Source organism: Gavia stellata, chromosome 2, assembly GCF_030936135.1.
Source record: "Gavia stellata isolate bGavSte3 chromosome 2, bGavSte3.hap2, whole genome shotgun sequence".
NCBI lineage: Eukaryota > Metazoa > Chordata > Aves > Gaviiformes > Gaviidae > Gavia > Gavia stellata.
In genome coordinates this window covers 50,433,249-50,449,896 of record NC_082595.1, presented here as the reverse complement: position 1 = coordinate 50,449,896, position 16,648 = coordinate 50,433,249, and positions in this window count along the sequence as shown.

Here is a 16,648-nt window from a genome sequence, read left to right as displayed (position 1 = left end):
TTGGTATTAATGTGGTTGGACAGAACTGCACATTTCTAACACAGGAGCACTTAAAGGTCAGAGTTGAATGCTAATAATTTGAGACAGACAAAAGGTTACTGTTATTCCTATTTTACAGTGCGAGAAGCATGTAGAGACCCAGTGTTAGAACTCTTCACATCTAATATCAGCTATCTCAAAGTTAGGCATTTAGTCTAAGACAGAGGTCTAGGCTCTTCTATAATCATGTCTTTACAAAAATAGCAGAGGTTGCTGGTGTGGCCCATACCTCTTGCATGGAGTGGACCCTGAGGCAAAACTCTCTCTTCATTCATGCTCAGGGTTTGTCTTGGAAGGAGCCTGGAAGAAAATTAGTGCCTACGCAGAATAGAGACATACAGCTAGAGGAGATTTAGTCCATGCAGACTCCAGAAAGGGGAGTGAAATGTCTTCTTGCTGTACCGTGATGAAGGACAGAGCCTAAGCAACTAGCTTAGAGAAGAAATTCCCCTTCTAGATGGTAAAGTGAGGTGAGATGGATCTGGGTCCTGATGACTCGCTTAGGAAAGTCATTCGCATAGAAGGTCTAGGGCAGAAACGGAAGTTGAACTATGTTTTCCAAATGCCAGACTGGCAAGGCAAACTTTTGCTAATGATGATCCTCCACTATGAATATCTATAGGTTCTTGCTTATCATTTTCCAAAGCAGAAATTCAGCAATATTTAATGCAGTCTTTCCTGTTTTTTCCTGGATTTTCTTAATTTTCTTTCTGAAATTAAGAGTCATATGGAACATGTAAAAGATACAGTAATCTTTGAGAATTCACATGCATTTTCCAGGAACAGACATGTTACAGAATCATTATACTATTAGCGTCTATCTATAGTCCTCTAAAAATCATTACAGCTTTTAAAGAATTCTAATTAGGCATGTCTGAAGCGCCAAATCCAGGTGGATTTTCACCCACTTCCAATAATATGGCCGCTCTGAGCCCTTGCTGAAATAGATCATATCTCTGGAATCTAGCTGTAACGGAGATCGGGTTCTGACTTATGCCATAACCTCCCAAAATAAAGTTAAGTTGCTCTGATGCAGCCTGTTTTAAAACTCTGTGGGGCTTACAGCTGTGTGCGTGTTAACACACCCTCCAGTCGCTTTCATTCAGTAGTTACGAAACATAGCACTAAAGCAGAGAGGAGAATGATGAGATGGGTCATTCTTCTCCTCTCTTTCCCCTGCAACTATTTTTTTAAGACTTTCTGGGTTTGTTTTGTATTAATATGGTAGTCTCCTGCACACGCCTATGGAATAACACTATATCATCAGCATCTGCTTCTCACCTGATGCACTATGGGACCTCAACCCTAAGGGGGAAAAAAACCCATTTCTATCCATAATTTTGAACACACAGTCATTCTTTTTTCAACAACTGTCCCAAGACATATACTTGAAGGTGAGCAAAGTGCCATTTCCATAAAAAGGCCCTGTCATCAATTTATACAGTACCTGAATCTACATTATATCAACAAATCTCTGCTACGATTAAATCTTTCTGATATAAGCTAAACTGAAGTAATCTACACATATCACTTCAACATGGTCAGGGTGGAATGAATTCAATGAAACAAGCTCAATGGTTTTGGGTTTTGTACAGATCAGATCTCTGCACTCAATGTAAAGAAGAAAAGATTTGGTGAAAATACATAATATAATACAATACAGCTATACCAACTTTAAACTTTCAAATTTATACCCCTACTCCCCAGTTTCAAGACTGGACTCTATGTTTATAGTAGACTTAAATGACTTAACAGGAAGAATACAAGGGGCTTGTTTAATAGGTAGCTGGTATAAGGACTCATTGTACTGTATAGATCCATGTTAATGTATATCACCTACATAATAAGAAGAGTCAGACTCTCCTTAGAAAGCAGTAGATAAAAAAAACAAATAACACTGAAGTCAGTGAGCTCTCTGGGACTGGGATTTCACACAATATATTCCTGATCCTTCCAATTCAATAGATTGCAAACAAAGACAGTAGGATAGTTTTATATCTGAATTAATGTCTTCATTTTTTTTAAACTTGGGTCATTTCAAAATCAAAATCGCTGCTCATGGGCTTAAAGCTAGGCAAATTCTAAATACCCTGCTGTTCAGTCACAGTCTGTAATGTTAAGCATGCCCTCATTTAAAAAAATCTGTGAGTACAAATGGAGTCAATCAAGACTCAATTTGAAAGATTATTATCATTACTATTATTATTATTAAGACAAAATAATGTGAAATCTGTGAAGTTTTGGGTTCTGCAACCATGCACATCTTTATATAGAAGCCCTCGCAGGTAGACAAGATGACAAAGGGGATTTTTTTTGGAAGATCATTGTCTTATCTGATTCTGCTCTTGCCTTGCCACAAGAGGAACTAGGTGCAGGCAGAAACAACTTCAGTTTCTCAGTTCACCAAGGAATTTGCAGTTTAGAAGAAGCCATAGTGGTTCTTCCAGACCCCCTCCCAAATCCCCTTCCTAGATTTAGAGGACACATATTTTTAAAGCCCACATCTATTAACACTGATGATACATCTGCAAAGTTATTCTCAAAGAGGCAATAAAAATTGATAGTATATTTATAGATATACTATGAACACAGTCATCATTGCTTAATAAAAGCAATTCAAAGCCAGGAAAAAAAAATTATATTAGTTCCAAATAGTTTTGGTCAGGCTATATAACCACAAATATGATCATAACTCTTTTTGTTTATAAACTATCCATTACGTTGATATATGACACTGGAGGTGAATCTTAAAAATGAAATCTTCACTGATTAAATCATTCAAAGGAATGAGAGCTTATAAAACTTTTCTTGTTGTAGCAGAACTGCCTTAAAAGTGGCAAAGGCTGCATGATTTTTCACATGTGCTATTCACAGTGCTTTAATGAGGAACTACAAGTGTTTGGAGGTTGTCAAAACACCTGTTTGTGGGTCAGGAATAGACTGGCCAGTCTGGAGACATATGAGCCTTTCCCAAACAATGCTTGCAGGACAAAGGACACTATAGGGAAATATGTCTGTTCTAACACTTACTGAGATATTAAACTGTAAGAAAAAAAAATAAACCATGGAACTCATACCCATCTGTATGCTCTTAAAATGGCCCTGTAATATACACAGCTTAGCCAGGGATACATACCGAATTATACCGCGTTTGATTTTGGAAAAATGTAGTTATGATTAAAGGCAATAACAATGATGATGATCATCACCAGATCATCGTATGCTAATGTTCTTGTTTCTATATTGCACAAGAGATACATATTGAGCTAACCCCTAGTGCAGAGAGAATGAATGCTCTCATTAGGTCTGTGTGGCCAGCAGGGAAAATGGGCTTGCACTGCTGTGGGAACAGCCTCCTCACTGGAGGAGCTGAAATATATTCCATGCATCCCTGTGCAAACCAAGATTGGAAATAATTTCAAGGCTACACGTTGAGCTGGTGTCCATGCCGTAATCATTCTAACAGGCTAAACTGCACAGCCTGCAGGACTTGACAGTATGTGGGCCATGGTTTTACTCTCAGCTCTGTGACCATGCTACTAAAATCTGAAAACCAGTAGGAATGACAGTAATTGCAACAGGAGAAACAATTCCCCCATGACTCTACCAAAAGGAAAGTCTATGTAAAGGCAAGTTAATTAGCATTTCCTGAAGAAAAGGAGTGCGAGAAAGACAGTGTCCAAAGGGTAAGTGCTTGAATAGGTAGAAATAAGCCTGGTGACATACGACTGGGTTTTTTTCAACCGAAAATTGGTAATGATTGTTATGGCTGTAATGTTGTCCCTCTCCATTGCTCCAAATGCTATTAACCATTTGACACAAAAAGGTCAAAGCAGCTGATAAAATGTGATTTTTAGTGTCTCCAAATATCCAGCTTTATTACTGCTTTTTTATTACCATGTGACAACCATTAGATGAACCTGCAGCTTTGTATGTATGAGCCTTATGAGCAGAGCACCTCAGATTCCCTTTTCTGGGTATAGAAGTGGCTTAGCAATTTTCAGAAGATCCATTGGACAGGATCAGACTGTTGGATTTCTCTAATGAAGAGTATCAGGATGCAATAACCTATTGGATTTGCTGCGGTTTAAAAGTGTTAGCCAGTGAACTGTGCCAACATGGCAGCTCAGCATGGGAATTTTGCAACATGTTTCTAATGGTTTTGCAAACTAATGAAAAAGGACATTGATGAAGGTTATGTTGATTGCCATTTGCACCTGTCCACCTCCCGGTTTCTCCGTTACACTTCAGATCCATTCAGAATCAACAGCTCCTTTAAATCCAAGAGGAAAAAGTAAATAGTGATGAGTGGTCAAAAATTATACAGTTATAAAATTAATATATGAGGGAAACGTTATCTTTTTTAGTCTGCCTGGACTAGTTCCTTCAGTGTTAAGCACCTTAATGCTTGTTTTGACTTGTGTGTTTCCAGTGGCTTTTTAAAACGTATCATTCCTCTTAAAGTGCAGTGATAGTTCAACAGCACAAAAGGAATGTTGATGTTATAATTCTATAAAGCTGTGTGAGTAGTGTTCAAATTCCTACCACTAATATCATTTCAAGGATTATATGTAAGTACTCAACATTATTAAGGGCCTTATTTTCAAAAATAGCTTCTAAATTTGAACCAGTATAGCACGTACATGCAACTGGTTTCTTGTCTCTGAAACAGTAAATTCCAGATCCTGGAAAACCATTCCATCCACCTGAGCTTCTCTTGGGGGGCACACCTCCAACTAACTCCTGCATCTTCCCATGTGTGCAAGCTTCCACTCATATAAATCTCATTGCAGTTCGGACTTTCTCCTGGCAGAACAGCAGAGAATGCTATGCAGAGTGATCCACTCTTTGGAGCCCTTTTTGGTGGGGAAAAACGAGAACAGACAAAAAGCCCCTGCATAAAATTCTTGCTGATCAGAAAGCTCAGCACAGAGAACTGCTAAAGGTGATAGAGATGAATCCAGCCTAAGGTGACCGCCTAAGGTGGGACTCAGTATTTGCCAGCTGTAAGAGTGTGGATGTATTCTTCATCTCCCCATATAGAAAGAATGAGGGCCATCCTGGCAAAGACAACCAGCCTTCTCAATGCAACTCACCATTCTCTCATCACCATGACACACAGGAGAGACAATGTGACAGAAAAGTGCCATGAGAGGAACTTATTTTTGAAACTGCTTTCAAAACGTTATTCTTCTGTTTGATTTCCTTCATAGTCCCAGGTCTGCACAAATGCAAAAAAATGCCTATTTCTTTCCCAAAATTGAGGTAGGCTTTTGCATATGTCACACTTGTCAATATAATGAAGTCCAAAGGATGTCACACAAGTATTAGATCCATTTCCAATATGCCTTTGTTATGTCACACCATGAGGACAAATGTACCATGGCCAAGTATCATTAACCTGTTGTGTCCAAACGTTGCTCGTATGACAGCTCTTCAACCTCACTGACAAACATATACAGGCCATAGAAATCGACTGCCCCATTCTGTTAATGGTGTGCCAGCTGTATCACTGAGCTCATATTCAGGATAAGGAAGAAGCTTCCTGGAGAGAAAACATTTAGAATGTGTTATACTACCATTGGGGCTAATATCAATATACAAAGGCATGTGATACTCCACCACTAACACATTGTCGTAAGCATGCTTCCCATCACAACACTTTTGACTACGCTTTTAATACATGACGCTTTTACCCAGCTTGTGAGATAACACAAAAGGAAACTGTTGCCTAGATTAGCTTTTTTGACCTTTGGCACAGTCATTAAATTCTTAAAACCTTTTAAAAAATCATGGTCATTGCTGGGCATACCACTTCAAAAAGGATCTAAAAACAAGTAGACATTGGTTATAAATGGCAAGCAACGATAAGTACGGATACAGAAGCTGTTTTGCATAACAAGAGACTAAAAGTTTATGACTGTTCGAGAGGAATCACACTAAAGATTTACAATGTAATGAATATGGAAGAGAAGTAAACCAGAAAAAAATGTATCTCTGTTCTCAAGATGGTACAACACAAGGAAACCCCCTATGAAATTAAAAGGTGCCAAAGGAAAAAAGGGCTGAAAAAGAAAGTTTCATCATTCAGTTCAGTGGGAGTAGAGCTGGTGCTCTATTTCCCCATTACTCTGAGGGATACCTCGTAAAACATTACTGTGTAATGGTAGAAGAGCATGTGGTGAAACACACTGTCTTTGCCCCTAACATTCTTTCACTGAGAAGAATCAAGTGAAGAAATGACAAAGCACCAACTTTCAGATATTTTACTTTACAGTTTTTGTTTCTTAGGGAAAATTGGATTAGTATATTTTAAAAGATTGGGTTTTCCACAACATGACAAATGAAACATTGAGATAGAACAGTGAAAATAGTGTTTTCTCCCCCAAAATTGTTACAAAAAGAGTTCTGTGGGAACAAAAGTGTTAAATGGAAGTGTGTTATCTTTGAAATGAAGACCCGAATGAAACAAAAGTTAACAAAAATGGTTTTGAATAGAACAAGTAAAAAATGAAATAGGCTTCAAAAGGGAAATACAGTTGAGTGAGAAGAGCATGCGTAATTCACATAGTTACATTAGATGAGATAAAACTTTTATAAAGGGGAAATCCTTTACACTTCAGGGTATAATCTGGGCACTAGCTTCTGCTCAAGGTTAGGGAGAAGTATCTCCAGTGCATGACTTATTTTACAGTTAGCATTACAACATGCCTACCTCTTCCTCTAAAGTGTTAGTGCCACATTTCTTGAGCATTTGGAGTCAGAAATCCAAGGTGATCTGACCTTAGTTACGGACAGAGTCTCAAATCTGATGGGAATTAATCATTTGTGATGTGTTCAGGATTGCATACCCCAAAGCAGCTGGTCAGCTGTTTGGAAACCATTGTGTCAATTACTGCTTAATACTACTGGAGACTAAATTATTCTATGGTTGAATAAAAGGACAATCCTGATGTTACTGCCATTGTTTCACATAATACTATTTCTAGTTAGCAAACTGGCCTACCTGGAAACTCCTTAGGAAATGGATCTGTTTTGTATTTTGAATGCAGAAAACAGATGCAGTAATTAAAAAATAGTTCTGAATGAAATCTCTGTTCTATCTCCCTGTCCCACTCTTTCTCTCCAAATATATACAAAGGCATGTATATCCATATATACATATACACGTATGCATATATGTATTTAGCATGAGCTAGATAGAGATATAAAGAGAGTGAGCTGTGTTATAGGAACAGATAACTAGGTGAGCACCAGCTATGTGTTCTGAAATCATGCAAATCCTTGTAAATTTCTCCCACAAACAGATAAAGGAAAGAAAGTTGAGTGTCAAAGGCTACACACGCACCCCTAGAAGAGCAGGCACATATCATCCTGCTTGTAAAACTTCTACAGGTTTATGTAAATTTTAAGGTTAGCCTTTTTTCTTTTCCAGATTTCCAGTACCTTGAACTTGAGCTAACAAGCGGAGCTTCTGCTTACATGGACGGAGTTTTAATGCTGTCCAGCACAGCTCTCATTGCTGTCTTGCCATCTCTCTGTAAGAAATCATTATGGGCTACTTCTCATAGGCTCAACCACAAACACTATCGCAGCTTCAAGTAAAGCCCCGTGTTCTCCTAGCTTATGTTGCTGCCTCTGCATTGTTAACTCTTTTATAGTATTTAATGGAGGGAAATAAGCCAAGATCTATATTTACAAGTCTTGTAAATGGTAGAACTGTATTTTATTGCAGAGAAGTTCTGTCTCAAAACAAACATCTTGTTTAAAGAGTTTAATCTATTTGCCAAACAGCCATTTGACAAACATTATTTTTTCTTCACAGAATCACAGAATCATTAAGGTTGGAAAAGACCTGTAAGATCATCAAGTCCAACCATCAACACAACAGCACCATGCCCACTAAACCGTGTTCCCTCAAATGGTTTCTTCTGCAAAGAAAGACAAGCAAATAAGTTGGAAATTATTACATCAATCACACAACCTTGAAGCTACTATCATAAATTGATACTTGTTTGAGTGCTTGATACAGATTTAAAAAAGCAACGCCAATGAGTACAACAAATCTGAAAAATCATGTTCTGAGCTACTTAAACCAGCATCAAAGTGGCAAAAATGGAAGAGGTTCTGTCCCGAATTAACTTTTGATGCGAAGTTGCCTAAGGATTTGTATAAGTCATTAATTTTCTTCTCCCTGTCTACTGGTGGGACAAATAAATAGGAAAATATGAGCTGTCACCAGCGCTGGAGATGATGTCTAGAGGAACCAACATGGGCATTTCATGTAGCACCAAGAGATTAAGTAGTCAGGTCAAGATCCTTACCAACCATGAAAACATGCATGTATGAAAGGACCCTTTCTATCCAGTAAACAAGCTGATCCAAAGCCTGTGGAAATCCACCTGGCTTCAACAGGCTTGAGAGCAAGTTGTCATGAGCTTCCTAAGACGTTAAGGCCTGTCTTGCAGGTGATACTTTTAAGTGAAAGATACTAGGAAATTTGATCAGCAACAGCTTTCCTCAGATTTCCTAGCTGCCAAAACGCTCTCATGTGTGAAGTGGGATATCGAGGATTACAGGTTTGAAGAGCTCCCACTGACATCCTTGTCTACTTCGTTATACACTATATACTTTCCATCGTGTGGGCTCTCAGGAGAGCAAATCACTATCCTTGGCAACAGCATCATACAGACAGCCTCTTATAAAATGTGAATTGAACACAACCAGTGAGTACTCTCAGGAGTAAGATGGCACACGGCAAATATTTCTCATTTCCTTGCTCCGATGTAAGTCAGAATAGTTTACTCTGGTTTGCCTTTAAGATATATTTTGCCTTCAAGTCAGAAAAAACACATCCGTTTCTAGCACTGCCCTTCTAGTGTTTTTTAATCATGTGGATTTAAAACTTCTTTTTTGTTGTTTTTAAGTGGAATTATTTATGTTTAAGAGCACTACATTTGAAAGAGTTTTTTTAGACATCTGAATTGACATGCAAGTCAAAAAATAGCTCTGTCTGTTTTTAAATGGGCTCCAGGTTGGAGAAAGTACTCCATTGCCTGCCTATGAACAGAGCAGTGAAAAAATAAAAATAAAGAACTTTCTGGCTCAGCTTTGTAAGCCCCATCTTGTGTGTCTATGTTGCACACAGCACTACAGCAGAAGAAGGAATAGAGTGTCTCTGTGTATTAGAAAGCATTTTTCATCTCATATTCACTGTCATTTTGGTGCTGTGATTCCAGAATGTCAGCTAATCTTCTTCTACATTCACATCAACACAAATAACTTAAAATAATAATTTGAGATGTTGGGTTTTTTTATAATTTGTCTCCCCCCCAACTCCTTCTGCCTCTCCTTCCCTCCACAATAGATGGATAAAGCAGATGTGTTAGTAGCAAGCGGTTTTAGCCAAATGCCTTGTTGAGCTCAGCCCAGGTGTCTGCCTAACAACGAGCAGAGCATTCCTTGTAGTGGCCTTGGTGTATTAGAAAAGGATTTACTGTCACCACTTTCCAAGCTGCATAACAAATCCTTATAAAATATTACAGCAAATAATAAAGGGACTGTCTTGTACACACCTCAGCTCAAAAGCAGTCATACAAAAGTAAGCAGAATGGCTGAAAAGGGAAGAGCCACTTCAGAGAATAATATTGTCTGAGATTTTTTTAAAACGCCAACCAATGTCCACTTGTCACTGGCCATGCACAAACTGCTTCTTGTGGAGATCGCTGGAAGAGGAAAGTTAAAATGAGAGCTGCTGGCAAGAATAGCAGAGAAACGGCTGGTGGCTATAGAAATCTGCTTAGGACTGAAGACAAAAGGCATGTATCAGATTCATGTAGTCAAATAGAGAGCAAAGAGGAAAGGACGGTTCTGTGCATACGGGGAAAGAAGGACTGAAGAGCTGGCAAAAGGGAAGAGAAGAGTATTCCTGGGTAGTTTATAGCTGAGAGGGGAGCTGTATGCTTAGGGGTATGAGTAGCATCAGGTTTGGCAGGCAGGTAAAGATGAACCTGGATGCTTGTAAGCAGAAGGCTAACAGAAGACTTCTGTAGCTGATGAATCAATGATCTCAGCTGGGGAGGTTTAGGCAGTGAAGAGCTGGAGGAGGTGATAGAGGCATTCAGCAGTTCTGACAGTGGTAAATTTTTATCTGTGAAGACTGTGGGAAGGTAAAACAAAGGGGTCTCAGATCAGACACTCAGCGGAATTATAGGAAGATGAGAAAAATACATAAGGAGACTCCACTTAAATAGAGTCCTCTGGGCTATTTGATGCCTAAACACATAATAGCATCTGATTTCCAGAACCCTGGTGTGTTTTGCTTTGAAAACTGCATGTATTTCTAAATGGTACAAGTTAAAAAAGAAATCTGAAACTTGTAAAGGAGCAACTAATTTGAACCTTTCAGGTAAGAGGGACAAAACAAATAGGGATAAAGGGCCTCACCCTTGGAGATGTTGAGGCTCCATCACTGCTGCCCTAAAAGGCACAGTGTCTTTCAGGATTAGCTTTCTGCCTCCACTGTTGCAGAACAGCATGGCTCTTTTGTACTTCAGAGCATGATGGGACTCCATCGCGTATCTAATGCAGGGACACCCCGTTCAGTCTGCAATGGTGTGACCTGAACTGACACCGTGATGATTAGTGAGGTTCATATTATTGAACTCCTCAAGTACACGCAGGGGGAGGGAGCGTTCGGACTGCACACATCTGTCTATGTGATCAGAACAACCAATCTACTTTTATGAGATTCTTTTAAAACAAAGAATGATCTTTGTTAGGCCCTGGGGGGCCCTTACCAGCAGCGTGAAGAGTACTTATTAACCATAAAACCATGTTTAAACTGATAATATTCAATACTCCTGCAGGGAAATGAAAATCACCAGACTTGCTTGGGTAAAGGTAACTGTGATACACGACCAACAGACAGACACACACCAGAGACTGTGGCCCCAGACTTTCCAGACATGACCGCTGCTCCTATTTTGCTAGACTGACTGCATCAGGATTGACCTCCCCATGCAGTTTAGGCTAAACTTGGGTTCTGAACATTCAGTCAGTTAATTCCCTGACTTCATGCCTGCAGAACTCTGCTAGAGGTAGAGCTGATTTCAAAATCACTTCCGTATTTCTATCCAGCCTCCACACAGATAAATATAGTTGTGCTGTGTCACTAGGGCTGGCCACCTTACATTGGCTCTCCTGTATAAGAGGGGAGTAAGTTTGGTCCTCTTGAACAAATATATTTTTCTTTTCTTTTTTTTTATCCTTAGCTTTCAATTGTATCAGCATTGAAACAAAGGACTGAGACATTTTTGAAAGTTACACGAAAAATTCAGGCTTTTCTTCACCTATTTGGGACACCACTCCCTTTGTTTCCATGTGATCAGAATATTCATTTTTAGCTTAGAAAGGAGTGATCTTCCAGAGCAGGGTGGGACGTCAGGGAAAATACGGAGAAGATATGTTGCATTAGGAGCAAAATGCAAACATGATAAAAGGAAGCCAGAAAGGAAATAGGGAACAGGGAGTCAGATGGAATGATTTCCAAAACCTTTCTAAATGCGTATGTCTTTATGTCATGCCAGTGTCAGTGTGTGTTGACAACACCATCAGAATTGTCTCTTTGGGACTCAACACTTCACAAGATGCCTAGGCTAGAAATGCCGCAGAGGAGACACTTGTGTGTCTTACTCTGCATTTAGTTCAAAGAGTGATATGAGCAAGAAGGCATAAACCTGGGTTGGATTTAGAGAGAAGGAAGGTGAAACAAAGTGCAAAAAATTATTTCACCCATCTCACTTCATTTCTGATTATCAAGCCTCTTATACCTCAAGTTCTTGCTCTGGAGGAAGTCTCATTTTCGTCCAACTCAATACAAGTAGTCCCTGGAATGGATTAAGGACCAGACTCCAGAAAAAGTACATGATTTATCTATATAAATAGAGAGAAGCCTCAGTAGCCGTCCTCCACAAATCTGTATGCAAAATGGTATAACCCTTCTTTTTCATACGCTCAGAATCAGAAGCATCATGATATCATTTTACAGCATGTGGGAAAGTTTTGTTATAGACAGATCTGTATAAAATGATTCCATTTAATCTGAACCAAACTTCACTGGTGGGCTGGCAGTCCCATAGTAGATTTCTCGGGGAGTTTGAGCTGACTCTGACATTTTGAATTTTCTTTCTTCACTGAGGTCACATGAAGGTAGGCAGGAGATAACACCTACAAACTCCCAGCGTGGGAAGGGAATTGATAGTGCAACTTCCCCTGTTGTATAACACTAGCACTAAAGAAGTATAAATGCATGGATATCTGTGAGTCCGCCTTGACAAATAAAGAATTTAATCTGTACCACAATAACTAGCAGCTTGCTTTTCTGTGGGACCACAATACATGTCACAGTCAGAGCTTGGAGGTGGTATGTACAGGTTTCATACCTTATCTGTATAGTTTAAAGAGCTATTGAAGATACTTAACAGCCTACAGTACATTTTAAAATATTATAGAAAGCTGAGCAGAGGTGTAGAATAAAATAAAATTGTTAATACTTAAGTCACTTGTTTTTATATGTGGAAGAGTGTCTACACAGTCTGATTATTAAAAAAAATTGCAGTGAATATCAAATATAAAAGTACCCATCACCATAAAACCTAAGGTCAGATATAGAAAGAAAACCACAAAAGAGGTCAGGAGTGAGTGCCTGAATCCTGAACAGATAAGTCATTGATAGCTACAAAAAATGACATAAATTACCCTAGGATATCTCATTTAGTTGTCTTTGTGCAACTAGGAGACATCCATTTCAATCTCTGAAATACTGGCTACTCTTATAGCCAATTTCTGCATCAGACCTTCTTCAAAATGTGGACAATGCCTGCTATTGTGCAGTGACGACACAAAGCACGCAGGAGGGTGAAGGTGCACTTTTTATTTGTGTAATTGCCAAACAAAGCCAATGGCAGTGAAGCAGCATAAATTAAAGCTATGAAATACCAAGAGTGGCAAATACAAGAACTGGGACTACAAGTGAAATCACCTATTAGCAATGACCATAATTAAAAATAGATTGGTGATGTAGATTCCTCAGGAGGCCTGCTGTGGTTAAAAAAAAAGAAATCCTTTCATGCCTAGTTGTGAATGGAGTTCAGTTTGACAATGACTGAAGACTGTCATGTCATTAGCCCTTTATAATCCTAACCACATGCTTCCTCTCCTAGCTCCATCACAATAATCACACCCAGGGTAAGTATTAACTACCTCCTTCCTTCCTTCACAGGTGCTGCAAAGAATTCAGTCTGAAAGCAGCATCCACACCGCATTTTCACAGAATCACAGAATCACTAAGGTTGGGAAAAGACCTGTAAGATCATCAAGTCCAACCTAAAAAAAAAAAAAAAAAAAACCACCCACAACACACCAAAAACCAACCCACCCAACACCACACAGCACCATGCCCATCAAGCCACATCCCACAATGCCACATCCACACGCTCCTTGAATACCTCCAGGGAGGGTGACTCTACCACCTCCCTGGGCAGCCTATTCCAATGTTTCACTACTCTCTCAGTAAAGAACTTTTTCCTAATATCCAGCCTGAACCTCCCCTGGCGCAACTTGAGGCCATTTCCTCTAGTCCTGTCACTCGTCACTTGGGAGAAGAGACCAACATCCACCTCTCTGCTACCTCCTTTCAGGTAGTTGTAGAGAGCGATGAGGTCTCCCCTCAGCCTCCTCTTCTCCAGGCTAAACAACCCCAGCTCCCTCAGCCGCTCCTCATAAGACTTGTGTTTCCTTGAGCTGCTGGAGCTGGAAACTGAAATGCATGAATAGGAGATGCCACCACTGGGGCATCTACTGTACTGCTCCAGAAAAGACTAGAAGGCCCCTTAAAGATTTGTGGGATTTATTCAGAAGAGTAAAGGGCAACCCTAAACCCCTCAATACATGGTGCAGCTGGCAGAAGCTCCATCCAGCAAGTGTTGGGCTGAGCTTCACCACACTGGAGACGTGATTTTGGGTGGGGTCATGTGGCTGTGGTGCCCCTCTTAGGGCACGAGCAGCATGGTGGGACGGGGTAGCCCTGGGGGTGGGGTGCTGGGCCAGCACCTGGCACCACGGGGAGCTCAAGCTGGCACCTTGGCACAACGTCACTCCTCATGGCTGCCATTTAGGAGAGAGAAAGAGGACTGGGGAAACGTGCACGCCTCAGAAACAATGGAGAAGCCAAATGCCTCTTCACTGCTGAGCTTCTTTTGGATTTCATTGCAATGAGACAGAATTCATGTGAGTCCTCATCATCCCTGGATGTTCCTAAAATCCTTTCCACAGACCTCCCCTTTCCCTCCAGAGTTAGTCCCACCTCGCTTGTGTCCACGACATATAAACCCACCTTCCCCAGTGCAGCATTTTCACATACCCAAAAGGCACTTACTCTGTGTAAATGCCTGGCATTTGGGTTAAAAATAATGAGGATTCATAATTCTATTCCTAAAGCACTCCCCCTGCTGATAGACTCTGAGAGAACTGTATTACATATTTAAGTATATGATAAAATGTAGGAAAATGTAAGAATGGTCACTGAACAAACCTTGATAATCTGTAAGAGGGATAAAATAAGACAAAGAAAAGGGACTGAATCCCAGGAAAAAAGAGCAAAGAACACGGTAGGAAGACGTATTAAGAATTTGCTAAGAGATAAGTTTCTCACATTCCTCAGTTAGGAGAAAAAGGGACCTGTGACTTCAGCGCAGAGCAACTTCTGCAGCTTAGGTCCACTGCAGCACACTGCTAGCTGCCGGAGAGTGGCATTTCCCAAAATGACAGTGCTTGGCAGAGGTTGCTGCCTGCGAAGGGCTCGGTATGTGCTGGGCTAATTCAACAGGTACGAGTCTCAGAGAGGACACCTTGAATGCTGCCAGCGCTCGGACTTTTCCCAGCTCCTGAAAGACCTTCCCTGCCTACTCAAATCAAGTTGGTTCTTCTTAGGCAGACCATGTAAAACAATCCCGTAACGCACTAACAGCCAGAAATGGAAGCTTGAGCAAGCACGGATGTTGACAGCTCTGAAATGCAGGGAAAGGAGTGGAGAGCATGGGAGAGGTGCGGAAGGGGGCCTTACTGACAATCATGATAAATGTTTGTGGCTTTTCCTTCACACTTGGAAGTGTAACAAACACCAGGCTAAGCATTTGCAGGTAGGAATTTGGACAATCTTTATTTAATGTTAAACTCCGTGTGTAATACTATTGTGTGGCTTTATTATTACAATCTGTTCCTACCTCTCCCTCGCCTTGCCCCCGCTCCCCCCAACTCCCAGTGCAGTAGGACATTGAAACCACGGATGCCCTGTTTCTACTGAAACCCTTCTCTCAAACTTTTAGAAACAATCGTGCATTTTTAAAGGGCTGTAAAAATAGTCCTGGTAGTGTTGCTAAAAAATCTATCCAGCTTTTATTTTCATAGGAACTATTTTTCATGATATCCAACAGTTCTTCCTGTTGGTAGCCTTTCCAAAAGATGGAAAAGTGTCATGATGGTAACTCATCAGAAAAAAAAAAAAAGTCAGAAAGCTTTTCCAGGGCATTAACCTGATAATCCAGTCTGCACATAGCTCTGTGCATGAGCGAGCAATCCCATTGACTGGAGCAGGTCTATGCACATGTGTAAATTGAAGCAGAATCATTCTCTTTTGCAAGATATGAGCTCTGCTTCAATTCTGAAACAGAGTAAGATTCACATGGTTGTGATTCACATTGAATTTGAGCCTCAAATTTGAACATGCCAGCTTGTCATCAAGCTAGCTGCCTTTTCTTTATTTCATTTTTGGCTTTTCCTTTGTCAGTGCAAGCTTCTTATATTTCAGACATATATACATTTTGCGGGGCAGCTCAGCCTGCTGAGCCAGGATCTTTCATCAAGGAAAGAAAAGTGCATTGCTTGGTTCTTAGAGAAAGAAGAAAACATTGCTTGCTTTCTGGATTACATCCAAACTGTCTGTGACACCTTTAAATACCATACAAGTAATGCAATTGGTCATAAATTAAACTATAAATGGGCTTTAAAATGCACATAGTCTGATTAGCATGTGACCAAGTATAAGAGTCAATAACATATCCTTACTCGATTCTACAGCTCTCGTGGCCTCTAAGGAATCTGTTCCGGAATCTTCTGTGTTTTAAGAAGTAATGGATTCACTATGTTTTACAGCATAATTCACATTTTGAGTGCAATGTCCCTTCAAATTCTGTTCTCAAAACTCCTAGAAGCCATGGTTTGGTGCTTTTTGAGCATTGTTTCTCAGACCTTTGGAGGCAACAACCCCACCACCACCAAAAACATCCCCAACCCAAAACTTTGACTCTATCATTATGATATTTAAAAAAACCCCAAACAAGCAATCAATACATATTTTCTCATAAGAAAGCCAAAACATCTCAGGTATTTCCACAGTGATGGCTGAGTAGAAAGAAAGGCAGTTACCCTTTCCAATTCTGCATCACTTCTACACTTTATCCTATCACTATGGGCCAAATGCCATGGCAAAGCTTGTTGATTCAGGCACCATGCCACACTGTCATGACTGCGTGGCTCGAGGACAAGAGCA